Source organism: Mustela erminea, chromosome 16, assembly GCF_009829155.1.
Source record: "Mustela erminea isolate mMusErm1 chromosome 16, mMusErm1.Pri, whole genome shotgun sequence".
Classification (NCBI taxonomy): domain Eukaryota; kingdom Metazoa; phylum Chordata; class Mammalia; order Carnivora; family Mustelidae; genus Mustela; species Mustela erminea.
The window spans coordinates 25183936-25207445 of NC_045629.1; the positions used below are offsets into that span (position 1 = coordinate 25183936).

The following is a 23510-nucleotide window of genomic DNA, read 5'->3' on the forward strand; positions in this document are numbered from 1 at the left end:
GTACCTGGGTGGCTCAGCGGGTTAAAGCCTCTGCCTCATGTCATGATCCCGGGGTCCTGGGATCGAGCCCTGCATCAGGTTCTCTGCTCCCTCCTCTCTCTCTCTCTGCCTATTTGTGATCTCTGTCTGTCAAATAAATAAATAAAATCTTAAAAAAAAAATAGAGATTTATTCCTCACTCCCTTTATTACCTGAGATCAAGTACTATAAAATTTATTTTACCATAACTAACAGCAAGAAACACATTGTACATTGGGACCCAGCACATATATACATAAAAACACCTCAAGATTCATAAGCAAAAGTTTGATTAAACAATATTTCAAAATTACAAGCTGAGGCTAATTTTTTAAATCGTTTTATTCCCTTTTGTCTTCTTAAAAAAATTGGGGACCCCCTAAGTTTATTTTAGAAACTGCTAATGAGTAGAATTGTGACGTTTATAATAGTCAGTTAGATAATTTAGGTGGTATGTTAATGTACTTGATAAGAGGATAGGTATCAGGATGACTAAAAATTAAACTAAAAAATTAAGTTTTAGTTATCTGAAATTGTCTATTAATTAGGACTTTCTTAGTTTCCCTCCAGCCAGAAGGAATTGCAGCCTTCTATTAAACATGTAGACTTGTTTTCTAAATCAGCCCCATCTATTTCCCAGCTGTGCTATAAACTCCAGAGAAAATAGAAGCGTACTTGATATGGTAATAAGATATACATGAAAGAGCTCTGACTTTGAAGTTGGAGGATCTAAGTTTGAAGTTATCACTGCCATTTGTAAGCTGAGTTTTTTGGGGGGATAAGTCACTCGATATCAGAATTTCAGTTTCCTCATCTGTAAATTCAGGATAATAATACATACAAAAGTCAACTAGAAATTCCAGTTTTATTTCCAACATGTAAAGAGCCTGAAAGTTGTTGCTCCATCTTCAAAACAAGAAAATGCTGAACAAACTGGAAATCAAGGACTTTTCTTGGGCCCCTCAGAGAACTAAAGTCACAGGGCAAACTGCTATTCAGAAAATGGGACAGAGGTGACTACAGAGAATCACAGCCAAGGTCTGCTTCCAGGTGGGTTGGCGGGGAGAACCCCACTAGAGTTCTGGACTTGTCAGAACACTTTTAATGGTAACAGCGATGAATAGCTGGGGGCCAAGTGCGGATGAGTGTGAGAACAAGAAGCTCCTCACAACACCAGTGATGGGGGCCCCTCACACTTTCATGGGCTTTACCTTCAGGAACTCTACCATGTGCCACTTTTGTGGCTCTGGGAGGGACAGGAAGGCAGTAGCTCTTTTGAAATACACTCACAGCCCCAGAACTTGCCGTCTAAAAAAGGCTCATTCACTCCCCAGGCAGAAAGACTTCACCAGAACCTACTCCACCAGCAGAAAGGGCATCTAGAAACTCCACTCCATCCAGCCTTCCTTATCACCTAAGGATGGGGGGGAAAAAAAAAAAAGCTTGGAAACATTCGTGAAGGTGACAACCTAGGGACGCAGACTCCCCCGAGATTTAATCACATGATTTTAGAATATTTTCCTCCCAGAGCCACTTCAGCAAGACTCCCGTATAATTACAGTGATTACAGGCAAAGGAGCTGCAGAGCTCAGACTCTATTTAAGGAGAAGCCTTGAGGGAAGCTGAACGACAACACGGGAGGCAAAAACAAGGACAATGGATTAATTTGAAGTCTGCATCTATAGCTAACGCTATATACAGCTCAACTCTTAGCCAAATTAATATTAAGCCCCAGACAAAATGTCTTTACCCCAGTTCCTATTACTATCCTATACAACATGCCTGACTTTCAACCAAATAAAAAAAGAAATTTATAAAATATGATAAAAGGCAAACCAAAATATAGTTTGAAGAGACAAAGCATCATCAGAGCCAGAGCCAGATAGGACACAGATTTTGGAGCTATCTGGCAAGAAATTTAAAATAACTAATTTATTTGTTAAGGACTCTACTGGAAGGAATAAATAATATGTGAGAACAGATAGATAATGTAAGCAGAAAGACAAGAAGTCTAAGAGAGAAGCTAAAAGAAATGTGAGAAATAGAAAACACTAACAGAAATGAAGAGTATCTTTGATGAGCTCATTGGTAGACTGGACATTGAAAAAAGAAGTGAGCTTGAAGATATGTCGATAGAAATTTTTCAATCTAAAAGGCAAAGAGATAAAAGAATGAAAACAACACAAAACAAATGAACTGAGCATTCAAGTATTGTGGGACAATGTGAAAAATTGTGGCATACATGTACTTAGAACACCAGAAGGGGAAGAGGAAGCAAAGCAGATGAAATAATTGAAGTCACTGATGGCTACGAATTTTCCAAATTAATGGTAGATACCAAATCACAGCAAACATCAAGCAATGAATACCAAAAGATCTACATGTAGGCATACTATATCTTTTTTTTTTTTAAAGATATAAAGCATGAGTAGAATTGGTGGGAGGGGGGGGGAGAGAGGGAAAGAGGAGAGAGAATCCCAAGCAGCGCTTGATTCCACAACCCTGAGATCATGACCTGAGTCAAAATTAGACTTTTAACCAACTGTGCCACCTAGGCACCTGTAGGCATATCATATTCAACCTACAAAGTCCAAACACAAAGAGAAAAATCTGGAAGGAAGCCAGAGAAAAAGGAAACTTTACCTGGAGAAGAATAAGGATAGCAATTACAGTGGACTTCTCATCACCAACCACGCATGAAAGAAGAAAATGAAATGAGATATTTAGAGTGCTGAAAAAGTGATTTAGGGTTATTGGTTACACAGGAATAAACATTTGTCAAAAATCCATGGAACTGTACCTTCAAGTGAGTGCACTTCATTTTATGAAAACCAGAAAGCCTCCATAAACTCCATTAAGGTTATCAAGTGAGGACCTGGGGATTTTTCAAGGAGGGGGGTATGGTTAAAGTGCAGTTCTCACCTTTCATGACTTAAAGGAGGAACAGTTTGTGCAGTGTGTCAAGTATCCTAAAAGAAATATGAACAAGGACCCAGGGAAGCCAAAGGATAAGCACTTAGCAGTCCCTGGCAAGGTTAGGAAGGTCTTTAAAGGAAGTGACACTTGGGCGAAGGTCTGGAGAATAAGCAGGAGCTTACAAATGTTTTCCTTTGCCTGGTCTTATTGTGGCCTCCCGTTCTTATCATATTAATGCTTGCGGCATGGCAACCTGAGGTGTCTTCCCTGAATAACCAACCCCCTCTCTCCCAAGAAGCCTTTCGCTGGGGAGAGAGTTCTGAAATGTCCCAGCAGGTTGAGAAACCAGAGAAATGGTTTCTCAACCATTTCTCTGGTTGAGAAAAAGACAACCAGGCTGAATGCCCTTTGTCGTTTGTTACTTTGTATCCTCTCAAGTTTGTCCATTCTTTCCCTTTCAGTTTGAGACAATAAATGCCCAGGATACAGTCAAATTTCAGGTTATAATGTTTCACTACAATTTAGATTCCGTTTTCAAAAAGAACAAAATTACCTGCCCCCCCCCAAAAGTGCAGGCATCAGAAAGATTCGGAAGGGGGCGCCTGGGCGGCTCAGTCGGTTAAGCCTCTGCCTCCTGCTCAGTTCATGATCTCAGGGTCCTGGATTGAGCCCCACATCGGGCTCCCTGATCAGCGGAGAGCTGCTTCCCGCTCTCTCTCTGCCTGCCTCTCTGCCCACTTGTGATCTCTGTCTGTCTGTCTGTCTCTTTCTCCCTTTCTCTGTCAAATAAATAAAATATTTTTAAAAAAGGAAAAAGAAAGATTCAGAAGGCCATTTTTCACTTTGTCCAAGTTTTGTGTCCAAAACAGAAATGTGGCATGCACTTATTGCTGTAACTGTTTTCTAAATGTCCCACATGTGCTGTGACTGAGCAGGAGAACATTAAAAACAAAGTATTCGTTAATCTTCGGGTTACAGCAGTCTTCCGGTGAGAGTTCTTCTACCTCTCCCTCTCCAGAGCCCCCTCTCCCCATTCACTTCTCTCTGCTTCGCAGGGCCCAGCCCTGGCAGCTCTTCTCGCCCCACTTTCCGTGAAGCTGCTGTAGCTCTAAGCTTCAGAGTGACTCACCCACAAGGGCCGCTTCCAAGTCCCTGAAGGAGCAACGGTGTCAGGCCACGTCCAGTCTGGATCTGCTCTGGGCCTATCTCCAGTGACTTGAACCTTCCTGAATCTGGGCACGGCAAGGGGGCCTTTGCAGCCACACTCCGTGGCAGCTCCCAGGCTAAGGGAGAGGGAGAGAGAGCGAGCAAGGGACAAATCCCGCCCTTGCCCTCTCCTGCTTTAAGTCAACCTACTGAAGAGCATTGGACTCATTAGCTGTGAACAAACCTTAATAATCTAATCAAACAGATAATACCACTAATTTTCATCTTGTGTGTTAATGGGGACACATACAGTAACAAGTAATGTTTCTCATTAGCGGAAGAGTGAAATTAGCATTTACGGGCTCTAATTAAATTTTGGCTTCCAAATATGATGTTTTTGCCTTTCACTAAAAATAGGGAACTTGTAAACTAGGGCAGGAAATAATAAAATGCTCAAATGATTAAAAGGAAATTGATGTGTGAGGCACCATTTTGTTTCACAGCTTTTGGTACTCCAGAGTTCCATGAATTGGGAAACCCAGATGAACAATAAGACAAAATAAGATAAAAAATAATAATAATAAATGGAAATATACATTGAAAAAGGTAAACTTTTCTCTGAAATATGACTTATCATTTTTGTTGTTGCTGTTGTCATGAAAATACTTGCTCTTGGGATTGGACAGAGAGTCTGTACAGACATAGAATAATACATTCATAAAATTGAAAGCAAGTATGCCCTTCACTTCTGCCAAGGTCAGGAATATCAGACATTGTTCAAATTTTTAAAAATTAAAACCAAAAATACTTTTATGTGGAATGGATGGTTTAAAGAAAAAAGGCATTTGGAGCAATAAAATTTCACCTGGACCTTGTATACCACACTCAGACAAAATAAGCCTTTATTTTCTTCCAAAACACTCTACAAAATGCCTACAACTGCCTAGTTACTACCAACAGAAGATGTCTCCTTCTATTTTGGTGGCCCTGCAGCTTTCTCTCCCTAATTAGATCCTCCATATTGTCTGGCCATCTGCTTCTGCGTTCTGCCCAAGCTGTGGTGATAGAAGAGGTATTTTATGATCTCATTCATTTGGTGGGAGGATAAATTCCACATTTCCTGATCTGGACAAAATACTTTGGGGAAGACACATGGACCCCCTTGGTGCTTCTTGTGGTACAGTTAAACATTCCCTCTGGCTGCAGAGGTGGAAGGCTTTCCTGTTTGACCACCTCATAGCCAACTAACAGGGTGACACCACGTCCAGAACATACCCCACCTACTTTCTCCATCATTGTCCTATGTTGGCTCCTTCTACTTGATTTGCTACTTGATAGACATCTTGGCATTTTCTTCAGGCATAGTTGCCTTCTCTTACTGTTGAGTCATTTTGGCTAGTAGCTACAACCTGTTTGGGTAGCCATCCACCCAGACTAACCCTTTGACCCCAGCTTCCCATATTTTTACAAACACTCTGGCACGTAGTTCACAAAGATGGGTTTCAACCATCCCTTTCATCCCTGTACAAATCATGTTCCTCCTTCTTTCAAGAGCTGAAGTCTACTCACCTACCATTGAACGTGGGATGACCTCATGTCTTGCTTTGACTGAAAGGGCATGGAAGAAGTGACACTGTATAGCTCTGGGCCTGGGCCATCGGAGGCCTGAGTACATCTGTTCTCAGTCTTGGAGCCTAGATGCTATGGTAAGAAGTCCAGTCTATCCGACTGAAAAGAGAGGCTATGAAGAATCTGAAGGAGACACCATGTGAAAGGAAGGGCCACATAGAGAAAACCAAGAGTCCAGACATATGCATGAGCCCAGCTGAAACCACGAGAAGAGAGAGGCCCTGTCAATTCACACAGAGGCCCATCTTTTGAGCCATCCCTGATAAGGTGCCAGACATTGACTGAGGCTACCTTGGGCCCTCCAGTCCCAGCTGGCTGCTCAAGTCAGCAACATGTGGACCCAAGAAAAGCAAACCCCATCAAGATGTGTCCGAGTTCCTGACCTACGGATTTATGAGCAATAAAAGGATTATTCTCATAAGCCACTAAATTTGGGAGTGATTTGCTATATAGCAGTATATATCTGATACAGAAATACTGTGGTGAGGGTTATAATAATGCCCCCCCAAATTATGATACCCGACATCTGTGTCCCCTTGCAACACAATACTGTTTCACCACTCATCCAGAGGTGGAGGCCTGTGAGTTCCTTTGACCAAAAGAATGTGCAAGTCCCAGAGCCGAGACCACAAGAGATGATGCAGCTTCAACACTCACTTTTGGAACCTGGAGATCGCCACACTGGAAAAAGCCTAGTCTAAATTAGTGGTGGAGGAGAGGCCATGTGGAGGGGAGTCAAGGTACCCCAGCTAACAGCCAGCACCATCAGCCAGAAATGTGAGGGAGGCCTCCAAAATCCATCCAAGATGACTGTGAACATATGAGTAATCCCAGTCAAGGCTATCCAGGTTGCCAACCCATGGAATCATGAGAAACAACTACTGTTTTAAGCCACTAAATTTTGGAATGGCATTTCACATAGCAAAGGAAATAATTAGGAAATAATTAGGAAAATAATAATAATTAGGAAAAATGCCACTCACGTGGCTCCTGGCTGGTTCATCTAGCCTGGCTCCCCCAACCTCCCCACTCTAATGCTACGTCTAAGCACAGAGTATAGCCCAAAAACATAGCGAAGTTTCTGCCTCCATTTTTGACTGCTGGAAGTATAGAGCCCTCAAGTTAATTAGGGCTCTGCCCCTTAATCAGACGAGCAACCCGAGGCTGGTTATCCTGTTTGTTATAGAAATAATAATAGTAAGCACTCGCTGAGTTCTTGTGGACATTTAATGAGATAATCTACATAGAAGATACTCAGAAATGTTAGCCTCATTTTTCAAAAGGATGAGATATGTTTTTATGGAAAGTCTTTACAAGTTTTGAAATGAAGTCATATCCTTCAAAATCTTTTTATAAAATGAAACTGAGAATGAAAAGCCCACATTCCCTAGCCCTCCAAACCTCCTTTAGGGAGTTGTCATGGTAGTACTGGAAGGATTGGAGAAGAAATGGTACAGGGCATCTTTCATGGGGTAGATATGTAGGAGGGATCCTTCTAAATGATAATTTTAAATATTTTGGGGCAAAGCTCTAAGCTCCGCTTTAAAACAGAAAATTGCTACTTCTTAATTACTTCTTAAACTAGGAATTTAAAAATTTCAGACTTCCTGTCAATATGAAAATAGGCATCTAATATACTTCATTTATTCTTTTTTTTTTTTAAGATTTTATTTATTTACTTATTTGACAGAGAGAGAGATGCACACAGCAAGAGAGGGAACACAAGCTGAGGGAGAGGGAGCAGGAGAAGCAGGCTTCCCACTGAGCAGGGAGCCTGATGCAGGGCTTGATCCCGGGATCCCAGGATCCCAGGATCCCGGGATCAGGCCCTGCGCTAAAGGCAGGCGCTTAACCAACTGATTAATTTATAATTACTTAATTATTACTTAAATTAGTACTTAATTTTTCTGATGCTGCACAACATAATCACTGATAAACTAGAGAAAGGACATGAAAATATGACTCTTGGGACGCCTGGGTGGCTCAGTGGGTTGGGCCTCTGCCTTTGGCTCAGGTTGTGGTCTCGGGATCGTGGGATTGGCTCGCATCGGGCTCTCTGCTTGGCGGGGGACCTGCTTCCCCCTTTCTCTCTGCCTAGCTCTCTGCCTGCATGTGACTTCTTTCTCTCTGTTAAATAAATAAATAAAATCTTTTAAAAAAAGGTGACTTTTCAATTAGAGGAAGACAAATATCATATGATCTTCCTGATATGAGGAAGTGGAGATGCAACGTGGGGGATTTGGGGGGGTAGAAAAAGAATAAATGAAAGAAGATGGGACCGGGAGGGAGACAAACCATAAAGGACTCTTAATCTCACAAAACAAACCAAGGGTTGCGGGGATGGTGGGAGGGTGGGGGGGTAGGGGGGTGGGGGAGTGGGTAGGGAGAGGGTGGTGGGGTTATGGACATTGGGGAGGGTATGTGCTGTGGTGAGTGCTGTGAAGTGTGTAAACCTGGCGATTCACAGACCTGTACCCCTGGGGCTAATAATACATTATATGTTTATAAAAAAATAAAAAAAATTATAAAACATTTTTAAAAATGTGACTTTTAGTAAGTTTCATTGACTAGAGAGAGAGGTTGCACAGAGGTGATCTGACAATAGAAGCACAGAAAGGGAATTAAGTAGTTCCAAAAATTAGAAAATAACCGATGAAGACTGAAAATTAATGAAAGATATTACATCTATGCATCACGAATTGTAGCCTGGGAATACCAGGCGAGATAAAGGTAAATGCTCCAATTTCTCGGATGGTAATGCAAATAATTTCATTTAATGGTATTAAGGGCTTTTGCCTTGAGTATTGCTTCATATAATTGAGATGTCAACAAAATTATCAAGACAGCGCATTCAAAAAGAGGCATCTTCTGTAATAAGAAGAAACAAGATGAGGATTCTATGCATAGAGATGACACCTCATGTCTGAGATATTTTTAATAATCAGCACAGAAAATATGTAGGAAAAAATTTATACTCCAGTTGTCTAAGTTCAGGCTGCTATAATAAGATGCCATCAAAGGGGTCCCTTAAACAGCACAAATTTATTTCTCACAATCTTGGAGGCTGGGAAGTCCAAGATCAAGGTGCCATCACTTCAGTTCCTGATGAGAGCCCTCTTCCTGTTTTTGTTGGCATGGAGAGTGGGAAGGAGCAAGCTCTCTCCTGGTAAGTTTCCTCTTATGAGGGGCACTAATCCCACCTAAGAGCTGTACCCTCATAACCTAATTACCTCCCAAAGGCCCCATCTCTAAATATCACCACATTGGGGATTAGGGTTTTGACATATAAATCGGGTGATGGGGGATACATTCGGACCATAGCATTAGTTAAAAGGTTACTGTGGCAAATTATATATTCCAAAAATGGCCACAAATATTTTGTTTTGTCCTACATGCTCTTCCAAAACCTTGCTATTCCCCTATAAATAGATGGAACCTGAGCAGGCCTTTGTGACTGCCTCAAAAAATAGAACTGTGGTTTTTACCTGGTGGTGCTTTCTCCAAATGGTGGAACATTTGGCAGTGTCTGGGGACATTTTTAGTCATCACAAACTGGTGGGAAGGGTGTAACCACCGCTGAATATCCTAAGGAGGACAGAACAGCCCCCCAACAAAGAATCATGAGGCCCAAAATGTCAAAAGTGTGGAGAATGAGCAACTCTGTAATCGAGTGTGGTGGAAGTCATGCTTTATAACTCTCAGGCTAGGTCATGAACAGCCATACAACTATTGCCTAGCACTCTCTCTGTGGGAGATTGCTCTCCTTTGGAATCCAGCCACCATGCAATGAAAAGCCCAGGCCACAAAAAGGAACCCACATAGGGAAGAATCAGAGCTGGCTCTTAGTCCTTGCTGAAGTCTCAGCCAACAACCAGAACAAACTCAGATAGTCATGTGAGCGTGCCACCTTGAATTCAGATCCTCTAGCTTCAAACCACCCCAGCTGATGCTGTGCTGGGCAGAGACAAGCCATCCCTCTGAGCCCTGTTTAAGTTGAAGATTCACGAGACAAACAGATGACTTATTTTTTAATTCACTAAGTTTGGAGACGGCTTTCTACACAGCAACAGAGAATTGTCACCGTATCTATCTAGGCAGCCTTCAATTAACCCATCATCCATGTATCCAATATCATGAGATGCAGAGATTAGCACCTTTATAAGTAGTATTATGGGCTTGATAAAACACTTCTGTAGTTAGTTTATTCTCAAATGCCTCATTACTTGGTCTATGGAGCCGAGTGGAGGATCTTTGGGTGACAACAGGCCCTTCCAGGAGGCCCTTCCCTTAGTGGCAGTGCATTGTGGCCACCTACAAAGTTACCAGTAAATCTGACATGAAGAATTTCCACAGTTCTTATGCCAGTAAAAATATCCCGGTAAACATAAATTAGAATTCCAAGATTTTATAGCAAGAATATAAAAGAACATAATTATTGATCCTTTCATAACATTTCTGAAATAAATGTAAGCTTTCAATGCATTTGACAGGGTAAGAATATTACTTTTAAAGAATCAATATATGTATATATTACATAGCTATAATGCTTTATAGGAAAAGGTTTTTAGGAGAAATTTGCCCTGGGGCAAATTAGTAAAAGAAATTTAAATAATGGCTTTTATTTCTACTCAGAAATTTCTATATTACAACACAACAAAACTTATAACAAGAAATTTTTGCCAGGCCATTGAAATGCTAAATAAAATAATGAAGGCAACTGGAATATTTTTAACATTAGTTAGTATCTTAGAACTTATCAGGATCTTTCTAGTCAACATCCTCACCCTTTGAGTACTATGTTTTAAATGTTATGTATCTTCTGAGGTTATTACATTTTTCATTAATAGAGTTTCACATGGTTAATATTTTAGCATCATATCAAGGTAAAGAACACCATCTTTTCTTTACCTCATTCTTATAAAAGCATGCCTTATTTTTGCTATAAGTGTTTGTGGAATGAGACTGGATGGGTAAAAGGATGGATGGATGGATGGATGGATGGATGGATGGATGACAGGGAGGTAGATGACAGAGGGATATAGATCAATTGACCGACAGATTAATAGATAACCCTCTCTGGAAACAAAATTAATACAACCAAGAGTTTAAATGATTCCAATTTTCTATGTAAAATTTATCATGGAGTATCTGATTCTAATTTAAGACACCAGTCTCTGCCTGAAAAGAGCTGCCTTTTCCTCTTTCCTCACACTTCCTGATCCAGTCAAATGTCCTCACTTATCTCCACCCACTAACCCCAGATCAACCAAGACAGGCAACTGGCTCCTGATTATATAGGACATTTTATAAACATAATCCATTGCCTCATTAGAGTTGTCTCTCTGAATATTGTTGTGTACCATCCCCATAATCCTCCGAGGTTTCTTCACTTTGTTCAATAAGACAAGTCCATTGATTGCGCACTTGGATATCACAGTAATATTTAATTGCAATGGAAGTTTCTAAAGACTTAATTTTAGCTTTGTGCTTTGTGGGCCAGGGCACAGGCTGGCACGAGCTGCAAACCACATTCTAAGTTAAGTAGCACTGATGTAGTACCTAGCACGATTGCCTCCTTCCTGAGAGCATCGCTTAATGAAGACGTTAAAGGCTGAAGATTTAGTCTTTTCAGGAGAACATTTTATTGGTGTATTCGTACATTCCAAGGAGTCGTTTTAAGAGTGAAGAGAGTAAGGATTTGATGTCCCTGCACATGGACGCTAAGCCTAGCTCTATCACTTATGAAACACATGGCTTCAGCCAGGTCATTTAGCTTTGTAACCTTCCATTTTCCACATTTAGAATGTGTGGATAACATGACAGGGATTGTGTGAGGATTAGCATGATGCTCTTGTAAAGCATTTAGCACAGTGTCTGCAACGTAGCAATGAGAAATAAATAGTTGTTCCCATTATTTTTTATCTTGAAAAACAAGTTGCGTTGTTCTTTAGAGATACATCTAAGTTTTCTTCCCAGCAAGAGGGTTTTCCTTGGGTAATATTTTGTCATGAGTCCAGTCACAATAAGGGGCACCTGGGTGGCACAGTTGGTTATGTGTCGGACTCTTGGTTTTGACTTAGGTCCTGATCCCATGGTTGTGAGATTGAGCCCTGCATTGGGCTCCACGCTCAGCACCGAGTCTGTCTGAGATTCTCTCTCCCCCTCTCCATCTACCCCTCCCACTCACTCTCTCTCTCTTCAAAATATATAAATCTTTAAAATAAAAAAGAGTCCGATAACAATAATAAATTGGGTTAATGTAAACGTCATTTGATATTTCACAAAATAAAAGGCAGCACCGATATTGTTTAAATTTCATATAAGATTAAAGGCATTGTAAACATAATACAGCTATTAAGCAACAGACTATTCATTTTGACTGGCCCTGAACTCAGTGTTTTTGACCAATGTGAGACAAATTTTTATGAACTTCTTTCAGAATGAGAATAACTACAAAAGTAGGACTACAGCTCTTCCTGCTAAATTTTTAAAAACAAAATGTGTAACCACCTAAGTTTTCCAAACAGGTAAATTAGAAGATGATTATTTGAGGGCACCTGGGTGCCTCAGTTGGTTAAGCAACTGCCTTCGGCTCAGGTCATGATGCTAGAGTCCTGGGATCGAGGCCCACATGGGGTTCCCTGCTTGGTGGGGAGTGTGCTTCTCCCTCTGACCCTCCCCCCCTCATGCTTTCTCTCTCTCTCTCTCAAATAAATAAATAAAAATCTTAAAAAAAAAGAGAGAGAGAAGAGGATTACTTGAATCACAAAAATTATTTCATTTAAATAGAAAAGCATTATTTTGAATCTTTCACTTAGCATGGATAATTTCACCCCAATCCTTGATGAAAATCATTGCCAAATCCCTGATTTTTCTATTCTTCACTCTTAGGTCCTATGGTTGCTGTAATGCGCAAACACAGGCCAAATACAGGAATTAGAATGTTCAGTTCGGAAGGCTAATCGAAGCTCTGAATGTGATTTAATGTCAAATCTTCTCTCTTCCTATAGGTTGAGTTTGGTTCAGGGGGAAGCCTGGTGTGGAATGGGGATTGGAACTTAGCTGGCGTCTGTTTCTCTGTTCCCTTAAGTCTTATCCCTCTAGAGATGGCACCTTGGAGAGAAGAGAAGTAGGAAAGGTCTTACTTGAACTTTTCCCATCATTAGCTGGTTTTTCACATTCTGGGTCAGGCAGAAATTTCAATATGACCCTCAAGTCTCCTGGTGTTTTCATGGGTTCTTAGTTTCCAACCAAGAGCCTTTTACTGCATAATAATTTATTTTGTCTTTGTCCCAAATTCCTGGCCCAGAACTTCTAAAATCCCGTTTAGGATTTTCTGAAAGATAAGGATCTTTGTTATGATAATGAGGTGACTATTAGTAAGCCCTTAATAGCTTTTTACGTTTACAATGCCTTTAATCTTGTTGTGGGCTGGTTACCAGAGAGACCAACCAAGAGATTAGAGGGTTGGGACTTTTTGGGCGGCCAGACCTTTGGGAAGGGAAAGCAGGCTGGAGAATAAGTTCAATCACATGGCCAATGACTTAATCAATCATACGTATGCAGTAAGACCCCCCCGTAGAAACTCCGGACAGAGAGACTCAGCGAAGTTTCCTGCTTGGTGTATATATCGATGTGCAAGAGTGACAGACCCTGGCTCAAGGAGAGGGTATGGAAGCTCTGCATTGTTTCCTTTGCCCTAACTATATCCTTTATAATAAAACCATAATCATAAGTACAGCACTTTGCTGAGTTCTGTGAGCATTAGAGCAAATAATTGAGGAGATAGTGGAAACCCCCAAATTTATAGCAAGTTGGTCAGAAGTGCCGATGACCTGGGGACCTCCAAAGTACAGGCAGCGTAAAGGCAGTCTTGTTGCGGACCATGCCCTACAGGGAAACCTGTAGTTTCACGCTGACTCAAGGTGGTTAGTGGCTTGGGATAGATGCAGTACTTCCTTCTTCCTTAGATAAATTGCAGGATTATCTCTATGAAAGATGGATCATTAGCATTGCTTTGTCTTGTAGGCATTCACCTTCCGCTTCTTGCTGCTCAAGTGCCTTTACTATTCAAGTCAGCTGAGGGTGTGGGAGGAAGACCACCCACACGGACTCTGCTGGGAGCTGCCCACTGCTGGCCCAGGAGAAACACTCAGACCACCCTTGCACTAACAAACTCCCCAAGGAGCAGTATTCTTTGGCACGCCCAGCAAAGCAAGAGGTGGCTCTTCCTGTCAACTCTGTTTTCTTTGGGAATAGATCTCAGTCCACTATGCCCGCAACTGCAGGGCCGCAAATGAAGATCCCTGTGTGAGAAACTTCACCAGCTCTCCGTGGAAGCTTCATTAGGCTTTATATGAAAGGACATAGGAACTACTCTCACACCTTTCGCAGGGAAGGGGGGCAGTCTCAAAATATGATGACAACTCTGCACAAAAACTTTTCATGAATCCCCCTTTCTATTTTCTAGACCCTTCTACTGCCTTAAAATGGCAAGGAAATTAGAACAGGTTCAAACTATTTCCTCTAAAAATGAATACCTATGGTGATTTGGTTTCTCATTCTGAAATTTCACGTTTATTATTTCTTGGCGGCAATGTACTTGGCATTTTAACATGTTACATAGTTAATTGACAGTTACAAACAAAGATGAAAAACTAGAAGAAAACAGAAATTTAAAACAAAAATTACAGGAAATGGAAAGATAATTCTCAATTAGGACAAAACAATCCTCAGTTAATCACTCAATGGTAGAAACATTAAACTTACAAAAAGTGATTTGTAAGAAATTTTTCTGGAAACCTCTATGTACTATGTTTTAAATGTCTAAAAATATACATTGTAATTAATCATTTCAAGTTTATCAACTATAGAAGATAGTTTATCACACATACAAAATAGTACGTGACTTCAATTCAAACTAATCATGAAGGGTCTAGCACAATAAAGACAAAACTACACCAAAGAAGAGTATCATGAAATTGCAGATGACTATAAATAAAGAAGAAACTGTATAAAAGCTTCCAAACAGGAAAAAAGTTAGTTTCCAGACAAAGATTAAAAACTTAAACTGCAAGAGATCTCTCTAGGGTATTCCTGGATGCTAAAAGACAATGGAGCAACTATCTTCCAGCAATTTCCAAGTGTGCATTCTGTATTCAAACTATCCTTCCAGTGAGAAGAGAGAATTACAGTATTTCTAGGCAAGAATAGTCACCTCCCATGCATAGGGTAAGGGCACAGCTTTTCCAGATGTTCGTTGCCAAAAGAGGAAGCGTAAGGCCATACTGATGTATATTACTTGTATTTGTGCAGAAGTCTTCAAACCAGCTTCGCTGATCTCTGGCCCGCAGCCTACCTCACATTTTACTCTTTTGATTGTTGGACTTACAAGTAAACTAGTAAGAAAGAATTTCACAGCATTTTTGTTGTTTTTTAAGATGTAAAATTTTTGCACGAGGGAGCAATATACTATGTATTCTATTGTGTAACCAAATATTTCATTCCATAGTGACCTCTACTGGGAAGAAGAAATAGATCATCAGGGCTGACAAAGTAAGCAGCCAAACTAGTCAGTTCAGTCAAGGAATTGGTTAATCTGGAAAGGTAATGCTGGTTAAGTCTGCTATTAAGAATTGTTAAGGCCCAACTGTACTCTGATTATTTTTATTTTAAAAAAGATTCTGAGAAGTATTTCAAACTTATATTGTATAGAGAATAATTAATAAATATATACATGCCACCCACTTTTATGAAATGTTTACATTTTTCCATATTTAACGCAGATCTTCTTTTAGTAAAATAATTCTGTGTGAGGTCTCTTACATTCCCTTTCTAGAAAATAGTTCCTTCCTCCCCTCGAAAGAGGGCCCTACGTGGCCTTCATCTTTCTCATGAATTTTTTCCTACTTCCCCTTCACATGAATGTAATGTATTCATATTTAATATAGAGTGATGTGGGCCAAGTTTTAAATTTTTATACAAATAGGATTACACACACCCACAACACACAACACACGCACAACAGATACACTGTTCTGAAGTGTACACTTTTCTGCTCATTGAATTGTCCTGTTATTGTGATCCTGTCCCCTCCTCACTCAGGGGAAAACAAAACAAAACACTGAGACTTACACTGATAAGGAAAACATGATTCTTCATAATAGAGGTACTTCTGATAGTTTCCAAAGGGATTCTGTACAGAAATGTTTGAGAATCAGGACAAAGGAGAAAATCAGTATGAGCTAGTATTAAGAGCATTTACAATATGCCAGACAGCATTTTAAGGGTTTTTTTGGTTTAGTAATTTAATACACACAAGCAAATCTTTAAGATAACGTCTACAATGACCTCCACTTTACAAAGAAGGAAACCGAAGTGAAAAGAGGTTACCTAGTTTGTAGGTAACAAGTAGGTCACGCTGCTGAGCGGCCAGCCCGCCCAGGAGGCCAACCCCCTCTGACTCCCTGCTCTGAACATGCTCATATGTAGAGCCAACGTGGATGCTCTTGAATTCTACCTGTTTCCCCTCCTTGTGGCTTTCTGAGACTCCCCGCCAGGCCCCAAACGGTGCTGACAGTGGCTCTCTTCTCTCTATTCTGAAATTTCACCAACCAGAAATTGAGCATCCTCCTCCATGCAAAACCTCTTGGTCCCCTGGCACGAGAAAAACTAAGGTTTGTTCTTGACTCCGGCAACTGTGACCTGAGATAAGTCAAATATAATAATTTCTCCAGATCCATTCTTTTAAATAAGGCAAATATTATCCTTTTCCATTTGAAATGATCTTGTTGTGAGGAAGAATAATTTAATGTGTTGTGACATCATAAGTCATTAAATAGGTGGATGGAGAAGTGGTAGGCACTTACTGGCAGAAGCAAATGTGCATGAGAGCTTTTGGTTTTAATTCTTTAGCAGAGAGAAAGGGGAAGTAGACCTCTAGGCAAAGTAGGGCAACAAGGAAAACCAACTGGTTGGTGTCTGCTCCCCCAGGGCAGACTTCCAGTGAAAAGCAGGAATAGCATAGTTAGACCACCTGGTTTCAAGGTCCTGGGTCTCTATCTTACTAACTAGCTAACTCACTTACTGGTCATGGATGATTTAGCACTCCTCCGTGTTGCAGATCCATCCTTTATAAAGCTGTAGGATTATAATGCATCTACCTAATAAACTTGATGTGAAGGGTGCTTGGGTGGCTCAGTGGGTTAAAGCCTCTGCCTTCAGCTCAGGTCATGGTCCCCAGGTCCTGGGATCGAGCCCCACATCGGGCTCTTTGCTTGGCAGGAGCCTGCTTCCTCCTCTTTCTGCCTGCCTCTCTGCCTACTTGTGATCTCTGTCTGTCAAATAAATAAATAAAATCTTAAAAAAAAAAAACCTTGATGTGAAGATTAAATTAGATGATACATTAAAAATGCACCTAGGAAAATTCCTGGTGCCCATGAAACATGCACTAAATGTTAGATGTGGTTGATACAATCATTATCATCATCATCGTCAGTAGTATCTAGCTGATGGAACTTGGTCTGACCTCCTAAAGTTAAAGGGGGTAAAGACAGAAACAGAAGGCTCTGGTTTTTTTGGTGAATGGATGCAACAAATCTTAGCATACCCCTTAGTCCTTATTAGCTGAAGTTTTCAAATTCTGAAAAGAATTTCATTGGTAAGAATGTTTTCCTTTCTTTTGAGTATAAATTATCTTTTAGTCATGTCTAAGAAAACTGTATTGAATGAATCCATTCATTCAATGAATATTAATTGAACACCTACCATGTGCAGGCATTTTTCTAAGCATTGGGAATACAGCAGTGGACAAGACAAAACACCTGCCCTCGAAAATCATACATTTTAATGAAAGAAACTGACAATTAAAGGAAAAGCTAAACTGTGAGTATGATCAGTTGGTGATACATGCTGCACAGAGTACTGCAGATGAGTGGTATTTAGACAGAGTGATCCAAGAAAGCGTCTCTGAAGTCCCAACAGTTTAATTTTGCTTTTGTTTCTCTTGCCTCAGGAGAAATATTTAGTAAGAAGTGGCAACGGCCGAATGTCAAAGACGTGACTGCTTGTGTTCTCCTCCAGGACTTCAATGGTTTCATGTCTCACATTTAGATCTTTCATCCATTTTGAGTTTATTTCTTGCGTATGGTGTGGATGGAGCTAGAGGGTATTACACAAAGCGCAATAAGTCAGTCAGAGAAAGACAAATACCATATGATCTCACTCACATGTACAATTTAAGAAACAAAATGATCACAGAGGGGAGAAAAGAGAGCAAGAGGCAAACCAAGAAACAGACTCTTAACTACAGAGAACAGATGGTTTACCTGGGGGGGGCAGAAGTAGGGGGGTTGGTTAAATAGAGGATAGGGATGAAGGAGTGCACTTATTGTAATGAGGACCAGGTGTTGTATGGAAGTGCTGAATGACTAAATTGTACACCTGAAAGTAATATTATACTGTATGTTAACTAACTAGAATTTAAAGAAAACTTAAAAAAAAAAAAGCCTCTCCGAAGAAGGTAGCATTGAATGCAATGGGTTGCAAGAGATCCAAGCAATTATTTGAGAGAAACAATCAAGTCAGAGGGAACAGCATGTGCAAAGGCTCTGAGACAAGAGTGAATGTGGTTTATTTAAGAAGTAGCAAGAAGGTTAGAATGGCTATAGCAGAGCGAGAAATGGCAGGGTTTCTAACAGCTATTGTTAGAACCATAAATAGAAATAAGTTTATGTCATGCATTTAGGCTTACTAAGGAGTCTGGATTTTATTCTAAGAGTGATCACAAATCATTATAGGTTTTGAGCAGGTGGGAAAAAAAAAAAAAAAAAAGACCATGGTAAAGCAAAGAGATCCATGGGAGACTTGTGGGGTCCAAACCAGATGAAGATCCGTGGCTGAGTGAGGGTGGAGATGAAGATGATGGTTAGTAACTAGATTCTGGAATCTATTCTCAAAGTAGAGCCAACCAAAGCTATTGAAGGACTAGACGTGTTGTGTGAGGTAAGGAAAGGAATTAAGGATGAAGCCTGTGTTTGGGATCCCAATTAATTAGCTAATAAGGGGGCACCTGGGTGGCTCAGGTCATGATCCCAGGGTCCTGGGATTGAGTCCTACATCAGGCTCCCTGCTGTGCGGGGAGCCTGCTTCTCCCTCTCCCACTCCCCCTGCTTGTACTCCTTCTCTTGCTGTGTCTCTCTCAGTCAAATAAATAAATAAAGTCTTTTTAAAAAGTTCATAATCCACATTAGTGTATGGGTAAATATGTGGCTCTGAGAAGTCCATGGAAAGGAAAAACTGACACTTTTTTTAAAACCAGGATTTCCCAAATTGTGTGTGTGTGGTGTGTGTGTTTAATTGAGTTTATTGGGAGTAACTTACAAGCAGTAAAATCCAACCATTTTAGGTATACAACTTTATGGGTTTTTATACAATCACGTAACTACCACCACAATCCCAACTAATTTTAAAATAAGTGTTTAAGGGGGTAAATCAGTTTGCTCAAGGATAAACAGAAATGGAGAAAAAATTCAAATCTACATCTTTCTGAGTTCAGAGCCTGAAATTCAAGCTGCATGGTACTGTGCTATCCAATATGGCAGCCACCAGCCATATCTGGCTATCTGGGAACTTGAAATGTGGCTACTCCAAATTGATCTGTGCATAAATGTAAAATATATGCAGGATTTTGAAGACATTTTGGAAATGTAAAATATCCCAGTAATTTATTTTAAGGATTATATATCAAAACAATATTTTGGATACATTGGATTAAATAAACTATGACATTAAAATGAATTTCACCTCTTTTTCCTTACTTTTTTAAAATGTGGCTCCTAGGGGCACCTGGGTAGCTCAGTTGTTAAAAATCTGCCTTCAGCTTAGCTCATGACCCCAGGGTCCTGGGATGGAGCCCTGCTTCCCTCTCCCTGCTCAACGGGAAGCCTCCTTCTCCCTCCTCCACTCCCCCTGCTTGTATTCCCTCTCTAAAAGTTTCTCTCTCTGTCAAATAAATAAAATCTTAAAAAAAAAAAAGTGTTTCCTAGAAAATTAAAAATTACATATGCAGCTCATGCACTGCTTTAATAAGTAGAGGCTGTCCATAGAATTTATTTCTTAGTGTTATGGTCAAGAGTTTTCCCTTTATTTTTCTATCTGGGGGTAGAACATATCACCGGGATATGTTCTTTTATCCAGAATTGGTTTATTTCCAGAGCAAATAGATGGAAACGGCATTCTTCCTCTGGCCTCCAGCTATTTGCAGTCATATTCTTGTGCTCCCACACAATGTTACTGCTTTCACTTTTAGCAGATGCATTTTATTCAAAATATTAGCTGCTCAATGATTTGTTAAAGGCATATACCAGAAGGTTTTTCTTTTTTAAAATAAAGCAGTGAGGGGCGCCTGGGTGGCTCAGTGGGTTAAGGCCTCTGCCTTCAGCTCAGGTCATGATCTCAGGGTCCTGGGATTGAGCCCCACATCGGGCTCTCAGCTCAGCAGGGACCCTGCTTCCTCCTCTATCTCTACCTATCTCTCTGCCTACTTGTGATCTCTGTCAAATAAATACATAAAATCTTAAAAAATAAATAAATAAATAAAATAAAGCAGTGAAATACAATGATCATGGGAAGTCAATCCTGACTCCAGCATTCAACCTGCTGCATTTCCTTGCACGGCGAGCCAGCATCTCTCTGATGCTTGTATTGTGTCAGCCACATCCCACAAGGATCCTGAAATGCACGCAATACCTCCTAAAATATCTCAAGGGGCTTCAAAGATCTTCTAAATATTTTTAAAGTTCTAAAGAATTAGAGTTGTCTAAAATAATATGTTCCTTCCTGAAACCTGCTTCGTTTTAGTTCTAAACCTTCCTTTAGTCTTTGGTATTAATTTACTGATTCTGAAAAAGAAAGAAGTCTTCATAAGAGTGTGCTTTTTTACTCCTATTATAGTGTTGTGTCTCTGTGTGTTTACCTGTTAGTATCCACTACCTCAAAGTAGCATGGCAATTTGGCATTTATCTACTATCATTTTATTTCTGTGGTTCAGTAGCTATCAATCCTCTTTTGGGGAAATTTTGAAAAACACAAATGCTCGAACTTTGTCCCTAGAAATTCTGATTTAGTGACTCTGAAGTCTACGTCAGCCAACTGAGAAAATCTGATACATTATTGAAGTTGAGAACTGTTTGTGAGGACAGCCAAAGTAGTGCCTTAGGCTCCATAAAGCTTACTTTTAAAAAAGGCATCAGTGTGCACCCAGCTCTCTCTTCTGTCCTCTCTGCCTGCAAGGATACAAGGACATCTCCTTAAACCTTCTTACCAAAATCTCATTGGCTTAGATCCTTTCCCTCCACCAAACTCCTATTAGGGTTACTGCAGGCATCATTCATTAGTCTGATGTCTACATACGGTGTGTGTATGTGGGCATGGGTGTGTCCCAACTGGTCTATAATTCTTTTTTAATTTAATTTTTTATTTTTTTTAAAGATTTTATTTATTCATTTAATAGAGACACAGTGAGAGAGGGAACACAAGCAGGGAAAGTGGGAGAGGGAGAAGGCTTTCTGGGGGGCAGGGAGCCCTAGGTGGAGCTCAATCCCAGGACCCTGGGGTCATGACCTGAGCCGAAGGCAGATGCTTAATGACTGAGCCACCCAGGTGCCCCTGGTTTGTGATTCTTGAAGGAGAGGGATAACATCTTTATGTTCACCATGCACCATTCCAGCCAAGTACACTTCACACAAAAGGTAATTTTTTACAAAGGATGTTCTAAAAGTACACAAGATGATCCCCAATTGACAATGGTTCAACTTATGATTTTTCAACTGCATGATGGCGTGATTCAGTAGAAACCATACTTTGACTTTTGATCTTTTCCCACTAGCAGTATTTGGTAAGATAGTCTCTCATGACCCCAGGCAGCAGCAAGCTGAAGTTCCCAGTAAGCCATGCGATCACAAGAGTAGACAACCAATATACTTAAAACTATTCTTTACCTATACAGCCATTCTATTTTTTACTGTGAGTATAGTTTTTGATAAATTACATGATATATTCAACACCTTATTATAAAATAGGCTTTGTATTAGATGATCTGGCCTAACTGTGGACTAATGTAAGTGTTCTGAGCCCGTTTAAAGCAGACTAAGCTACTATGTTCAGTAGGTTACATGTATTAAATGCATTTTTGATTTAACATTATTTTCAACTTAGGATGGGTTTATTGGGACAGAACCCCATTGTAAATCAAGGAAAATCTGTATGTAATTTGGATAATCAAAAGACAGTTATAACTACAGAAATAAAAGTTTATATTATTTATAATGAGATCATTAGCTTATAGTAGTGACACATTTTTAACATGGTAAACATAATTTAAGAAATTTATAGGTTTCAAAGTGTTCCTTAGAAAACAGTCCAAGGCAAAAACACTCTTGGGAATTGCAACAATACAGGGAATGTCATGTAGCCTTTATAGGAATCTATATTGGTTAGCTTGGGCTCCCTATGAAATATCACAGACTGGGTGGCTTAAACAACATACATTTATTTTCTCACAGTTCTGGAGGCTGGCAAGTCAAGGTCAAGGTACCGGCTGATTTGGTTCCTGCTGAGAACTCTCTTCCTGGCTTGTAGATGGGTACCTTCTCACTGCATCTTCCCATGGCTGGAGAGAGAAAGAGGGTAGAGAGCTCTCTGGTGTCTCTTCTTACAAGGATGCTAATCCTACAGGATCAGATATTCACCATTATGACCTTATTTAACCTTACTTACCTCCTTATATGCCCAATATCCAAGTATAGTAACATTGAGGATTAGGGTTTCAATAGATGAATTTGAGGGATGGGGTGAGTCACACAATTCAGAATCTTTCCACATAGAAGAATCTTTCCACAATAGCTTTGTCTGGTGATCAGCCAGCCATTACACCAATGATTCTAGTGGTGAGAAATCAGTACCTGGCAATATGTTACTGTGGAAAAGCTCGAATGGTTAGAAAGCACATGCCATATGAAGTCACATTTGTATCCCCAAAACTTCAGTCTTTGGTTCATGATGTGTTCTTAGGAACATCCCAAAACACTTCAAATCTCTCCTCTCATAAAACTGCTTTAACTAAAAAAATAAGTGTAGCAGTTACGGATCTCAATCCACAAATTCAAGTTTGCAAGAAATATAATCTCCTAATTTTACCCAAGGGAGGACTTCAAAATCACATTCAAGATTTTCTCTTGACTCACACATCCCTTTACCTCAAACTACTAGGATCTCGCTCCTGAAAAGCAGTCATGAAGGAAATTATACCTTATAAACTTTTCTTTTTCTTTTTTTTTTCAAAGATTTTATTTATTTATTTGACAGAAAGAGAGATCACAAGTAGGCAGAGAAAGAGGGGGAAGCACGCTCCCTGCTGAGCAGAGAGCCTGATGCGGGGCTTGATCCCAGGACCCTGAGATCATGACCTGAGCCGAAGACAGAGGCTTAACCCACTGAGCCACCCAAGCGCCCCTACACTTTTCTATCAAAAAAATTTCCCCCCATCTCAGAATGTTTACTAATTACATAAGATTTCCTGAAATGTCATGTGTTTGATATATCTATCATAGCATTAAATTAAAATATATACAGCTGAAGTGTTATTGGGATGTTATATATTACAAGTTTTATTGTAATTTTACACTTAATCCAGCTGAGTTTTCTGATCATAGCAGAGTCAACTATTATTTCAGAAGAATAAATCTAGCATCCATGTTGATGGGCAGGTTTAAAAAATTATTCTTTTTTCTTTTATGAGACCT

General features: G+C 40.1%; 1 long non-coding RNA gene across 1 annotated transcript; it reads right to left on the reverse strand.

The window, feature by feature from the left end:
• Window positions 1–17051: 17051 nt before the first annotated feature.
• On the reverse strand, window positions 17052–22645 carry LOC116575129. The gene is made up of 3 exons (XR_004279621.1): window positions 22486–22645; window positions 22256–22378; window positions 17052–17868 (listed from the first exon to the last, which is right to left on the reverse strand). It is a non-coding gene; the product is annotated as an uncharacterized LOC116575129 (long non-coding RNA).
• Between the last annotated feature and the right edge of the window lie 865 nt (window positions 22646–23510).